The 6000-nt window shown below is 44.6% G+C and overlaps 1 long non-coding RNA gene across 1 annotated transcript in view; it reads left to right on the top strand.

Annotated features, from left to right (window-relative positions):
* The first annotated feature begins 971 nt into the window (after nucleotides 1–971).
* Nucleotides 972–6000, top strand: part of LOC134929295 (uncharacterized) — a 160985-nt gene continuing 155956 nt past the window's right edge. Inside the window, exon 1 of the long non-coding RNA XR_010178451.1 lies at nucleotides 972–1046. This is a non-coding gene — a long non-coding RNA (uncharacterized LOC134929295). The remainder of the gene's footprint in view (nucleotides 1047–6000) is intronic.

Here is a 6000-nt window from a genome sequence, read left to right as displayed (position 1 = left end):
CCGGGATCCCGACATTCGGCATACAGAAGACCACCCCTCCCCAACATGACCCTCTCCAGGAGGGACAGAATTCTCTGCTCCTGGATTTTCTCTTAATTCATTATTGCCGGCACCTGTGTTGAACAGGTTAATGGAAAAGAAAGGTGTTTCAGCACAGGTGACGGCAATTATAACTTAAGAGGGAGGTCCAGAAGCAGAGCATTTTGTCCCTCCTGGAGAGGGTCATGTTGGGAGGTATGCTCATGGAGAGGGTCAGGTAGGCAAGTATGGTGTGTATTTGGTGCAGGGGATTGCAGGCTTAATAAACTGAACTTGTAACAGCTATTTGTATAAAATCCTGATAGCTATCTAGGCTGTAATGACCCAGTCACATCTCAGTATTTATCATGACTGGCCAGAGGATGTGACAGCAGCTGGTTGTCTTTAAATAAACAGTGATCCAGGGTAGGATGAGACTTAGGGGTCTATTTACTAAGCCTTGGATGGAGATAAAGTCAACGGAGATAAAGTACCAGCCAATCGGCTCCTAACTGTCATTTTTCAAACACAGCCTGTGACATAGCAGTAAGGAGCCGATTGGCTGGTACGTTATCTCCAGCGACTTTATCTCCATCCAAGGCTTAGTAAATAGATCCCTTAATCACTTTACATGCACACATCCTGAAGTCTCTAGGAGTCACTGCGGCTCAGCAGGAGGCCTGAACTGTGACATGCAGTACTACACAGGCGAGCTGGTGTATCTGTCCCCACCAGTTTACCAGCTATATGTGCCCTGTAAGACTTCCAAAGACAGAGAGAAATACAGAGCCATACGGGCACTGCTAGTATACAGTACTACCAGAGCCAGATTAAAAATGGGGTGGTTGGAACTACAGCTCCAATAACCCTCACATGTGTGATATATGTTGTTTTTTAATATGTTTAATTAAACTGTATACTTTTTACACTACGAGCAGCTGTCTTCTTATATTTTAAGGTATAAGACCGACACATACTTTGGAATGGTGGAGAAAGGAATGCAGGATCAGAATTTCCATATCTTAAGTGTAAGTGAGAATTGTAAACATCTATTGATGGGAATTGTTAATATATGAGTATCTCTTTCTGTTGTTAGAGGTATTGAAGATTCTATGAAATTCCATCATCAGTGAACAGAGGGATTTACAGAAGAAAGGACTTTGTGCTGGAACTGATCGTTTAGTTTTATTGTACCCTGATATATAGCTGGAATCTATTTCTGTTGTGTACTTGTTATTGGTAAGAGGGTAGTGACCTCTCTATTTGATTTTCAGTTGCATCTTGCAGTGGAGCGCGGGTGGTAAACTATTGTTATTATTGATACAAATAGTGAATATACCTGTTCATCCCTGTGTCCCTATGCTACTTGTTCTACCTGGTAAAATAAACCGAAGACCTGGTTAGGCTGTAAAACATGTGGACTAACCACCACCAGCACCGTTCTTCTGCACAACATACTTAACATCCTACATATTCTGGTCAAGTTAACAATCTTCCTGCTGTAAAAGTACATTAAACACCCAGGGCAGGATCTACTGAAGGGAAAATGTTTTCTGAATTTGCCCGCATGTCTCCTATGTACCAAGCTCCAGAATGACTTTGGATTTGGTGGGCTGCGCCATCTTTATGTGGTGTTTCTCAATAGAAGCCTATGGGATTCTCTCTGCAATTCCCCGACAGCAATCCAGTCACTCCCAGCATTCACGGAGGACTGCATGAAGGGCATGCGCAAAAGGGTTCTCGGGTCCTAAACCTGGAAATCCTTCTACAGACAGCTCATATCAGAGGCAATTTTATTTGCATTTAATTTTCTAGGTACATACCTGTGTTATTTTTGCCGGTGTGTACCGTGATAAGACGCGGATGTGATGCTTAGTACATCCCACACCCAGTGTCCTTCATAACCACATTCCACTTATAGGTTATGGACTGTAGACGCGGCCCGGCATCCTCAAGCTAATAGGTTACGGACTCCAGTGTCCAACCCTATGTAATACTCTGCTAATAAATCCAGTTCTGTGATCCCCTGTATAGCCAGACGCTGCAGCTGAGTGCACTAATCACACACTTACCTACTCTCCTGGAACGGCCGGGAGTCCTCCAAAAATCGGGTGGCACTCTGCCTGGAAAAGTGGGCAAGTCTCCCGGATCTGGCCTCCATCTACATCCAGCTGCCATCCTGCCTGCAGTCGCCAGACTTCTCCCATCCGCCGGAACAGCAGATGGCGTGATTTGATGTGAATAGTGTGATCATAGCCACGCCCTCGCTGTACAATGCTGGAAATCTTGGCATGGTATAGTGGGGCATGACTATGAAGATGCAAACACAGCAACATGCACAGCCTCCTGTACCACACCACGCCTTCAAACTGTCCTCTGCGCTGTGCAACAACCCCCTATCCACACCCCTCCACTGTGCTGACTGGCTGTTTTCTATTGGAGAGGGACTTCTTACAGTCAGTAAGTTTTACTAATCATGGTAATAAAATAATATGATGTTGCTAGTGGGAGTTCCATCCCCTTTAACTGTATGTTTTGTGAATTCGTCTCTGGCAGAGAAATAATCCTATGTTATGTGACTTAAGACACATATCTTGTAGAATGTAATTAGTTTACCTTATTTGCGCTCAGTCATTTTGTTTCAGGTTGTAGGTAATTCGTCTGTGTGTCCAATCCACAGATTTTTTTTCAGACCAATGTACAGTAGGACTCTTGTCTCGCAAATTACATGGCTTATGCTTTTCTGATATAAACTACTGTACCCTTGTTATTTTTGATTAGTACCTGACATCACTGACACTGATCCTGTTCAACCAAAGGATAGTCTGTTGCAACTTGACAGTGTGTATTTTCAGAAGCATTAATCATTTCACATGTCTATGAAAGTCTTGTTCTTGTCCTGTGTTTTTCATAGTGGTGTGGAACCTGTGGACTTATATGAGGTCCTTGAATAGCAATGAGCACTACATAGAGTATATCGGATCTTCATCAAAATGAAATGTACCCACAAATTAGCAAGATTATTTGATAAGCATTATTATTTTTTAATGCTCTATTTTTTTTCTTAATGATTAGATTTTCTGTTGCTTTAGCAAAGCTCTGCTAATATTTGCAATTGGAAAATAAGCACATAATAGATTGATCCCCCCCCCGCCTTACTATGACCTAACTCTCCTATATCATGTCCATTGAAAATATATGACCCAATTCTCCCATATCATGCCCATTAATAACTAGGCCCCAATTCTCCCACACCATGTCCATTGAAAAACTGAGGACTATCCATGAAAAATGCAGGACTATTGGCATATATGTGGTTACTTTCTTTACTCATAACCCTAGTGAAGACTAGTGAGTCCTTGGTACAGTATGCAGATATTCATGCACTCACATACAGCTGTCAAACTAGAAGCAGCAGCTACAGCAAGACAAGTGGGGTAGAAACCAAGGCTTACAGCACTAGGGGGGTTATTCAGAGTTGTAAGCAAACCAAAAAAGTTCGCAACTGGGCAAAACCATGTTGCACTGCAGGTGGGGCAGATGTAACATGTGCAGAGAGATTTGGGTTGGATTTCAATTGTTTCTGTGCATGGTAAATACTGGCTGCTTTATTTTTACACTGCAGTTTAGATTTCATTCTGAACACATCGCACCCAAATATAACTCTCTGCACATGTTACATCTGCTCCACCTGCAATGCAACATGGTTTTGTCCAATTGCTAACTATTTTGGTTTGCTAACAATTCTGAATGGGATGCAGTTAATTTGCCGGCTGTCGGGATCCTGGCGGTCAGGATACCAACGCTGGAATCGCAACAGCCAACAATGCAGACAGCTGTAATCCCGGTGCACAGGGGCTATTCTCACTCGTGGGTGTCCACAAGACCCATAGAGTGGTAATAGAACCTGCAGCAAGCACAGTGAGCTACCAAGCCTGCAGCGAGATCGCAAGGGGACTCTTTGCGCTTGCCCCACTGCCGGCATACTGGTGGCAGGGATACCGCTGTTGGTATACTGATGGCCATCATCCCGGCCGCCAGTATATTGTACTGATCCTACCTGAATAACCCCCTAGGTGTGTATTTCAGAATGTCTTTTCATTACCTGTGCATTAATTATGCACTTTAGACATTAACAGTATGACATTGCCCATTACAGAAATTGATTTGGCAAGGGAAAATTTTTATTAGCAATCATTAAGTAATGTGGAAAAAATTTGATATCTGGTCCAAGCATTTAGCTTGTGAATTTTTAGTGGTCATTACCAGTAGATGTGAGCTCGTGAGCTGCCATTGCTGTTGCAACAGCATGGAAACACTGACAACAGCACTCACCCCTCTCAGGGCCCAGTTTACCCTGGACTAGTAGATAATCCTATGGGCCTGCACATAAAAAAACAGAGGGCCTAATTCAGACCTGGTCACACGCAGGCAGTTTTTTGCACTGCTGCGGCCAGGTAATCGCTGCCTACAGGGGAGGGGGTAATCGCTGTGCAGAGGTGCAATCGGCTATGAGGTGAGCTGCACAAACAAAAGTTTGTGCAGTTTCTGCACAGTCCAGGACTTACTCAGCCGCTGCGAAGATCCGGGCTGATGCTGACGTCAGGAATCCTCCTCCCAAACGTCTGGGCACGCCTGTGTTTTTCCGGACACTCCCTGAAAATGATGAGTTGCCGCCCACGAATGCCTTCTTCCTGTCAATCTTCTTGCGATCGCCAATGCGATCATTTTCTTCATTAGTTCTGTCACTTCCCGGTGATCCCCGTCGCTGGCGGCTGATGCACCTGCGCATTGCGGTCCATGCGCATGCGCTGTTCAGACCTGATCGCACGGCTGCGAAAAAAGGCAGTGTATGAATGGAAATTAATGACCCCCAGAGAGTCTGGAGTTACTGGTATATATATATATATAGAGCACTTATTTCCACTGCGAGCCGACTCATGGCTAATAGGATGGACCCCTTAGAATGGCTTATATCGGGCATGTCCAAACTGCAGCCCTCCAGCTGTTGAGAAATTACACATCCCAGCATGCCCTGACACATCTTTAGCATTCTCTGACAGCAAAACTGTGTCAGGGCATGCTGGGATATGTAGTTTCACAACAGCTGGAGGGCCGCAGTTTGGACATGCCTGGCTTATATGGTAGTGTATATGTCATCTGTCACCTAGTAGTGGTGTAATGTCCAGGTGCAATGGAATCATTATCTTCATAGGCTAGGTAATGAGGAAGAGGGGACGGGTGTCAGTAGAGACACTGAAAGGTGAGGTGGGCAGGTAAAGATCACCCCAAAAAAGAAAACAATTTAAGGTACTAATCTTAATTAATGGTTCCCAATTCTATATTTAACTGCTGCCTCTAATAAGGGGCCTGGAAACCTGGAAAATGTGTTAAATTACCTGAAAATAGAAATAGAGGCACTGACAAATATGGCAATCACAGATTTATTAATAATCACTTTAGCAATCTTTATAATGCTCAGTAAAAACAAAATAACAATGCAAATTGTTTCTCCAATATAAACAAGAGACCCAGTGGCGGAACTAGCGAGCAGTGGGCCCAGGTGCACCAAAATACTTTGCCCCCCCCCCATCCCATCCGAGTCCACGCCCTCACCCCTGGAGAGGATCTGGTGGGGGGGACCTGCCCAGGGCCAGAGAAATGGATACCTAGCAACAGTGCCGTAACTAGACATTTTAGCGCTGTGTGCAAGAAACGGCATCGGAGCCCCCCCCTCTATGTAAAATAGGGGCAGTGCGCGCCAGCGGGTGCCAAAAATATAGGGGAGTGGCTTCATGGGGAAGGGGTGTGGCCACAAAATAATACCAATTCATATAACGGTGCACAGTAGTCTCCATTATTCAAATTACGCTGCACAGTAGCACCACTACACCAGGTAGAGCCCCTTTTACACATTACAGCAGACAGATACCCCTTTTTACACATTACGGCAGACAGCGTCCCCTTTTGACACATTACGGC

Source organism: Pseudophryne corroboree, chromosome 5 (genome assembly GCF_028390025.1).
Source record: "Pseudophryne corroboree isolate aPseCor3 chromosome 5, aPseCor3.hap2, whole genome shotgun sequence".
Taxonomy (NCBI): domain Eukaryota; kingdom Metazoa; phylum Chordata; class Amphibia; order Anura; family Myobatrachidae; genus Pseudophryne; species Pseudophryne corroboree.
Note: the sequence above shows the minus strand (reverse complement) of the source record. Positions and strands in the feature narration are given on the sequence as shown.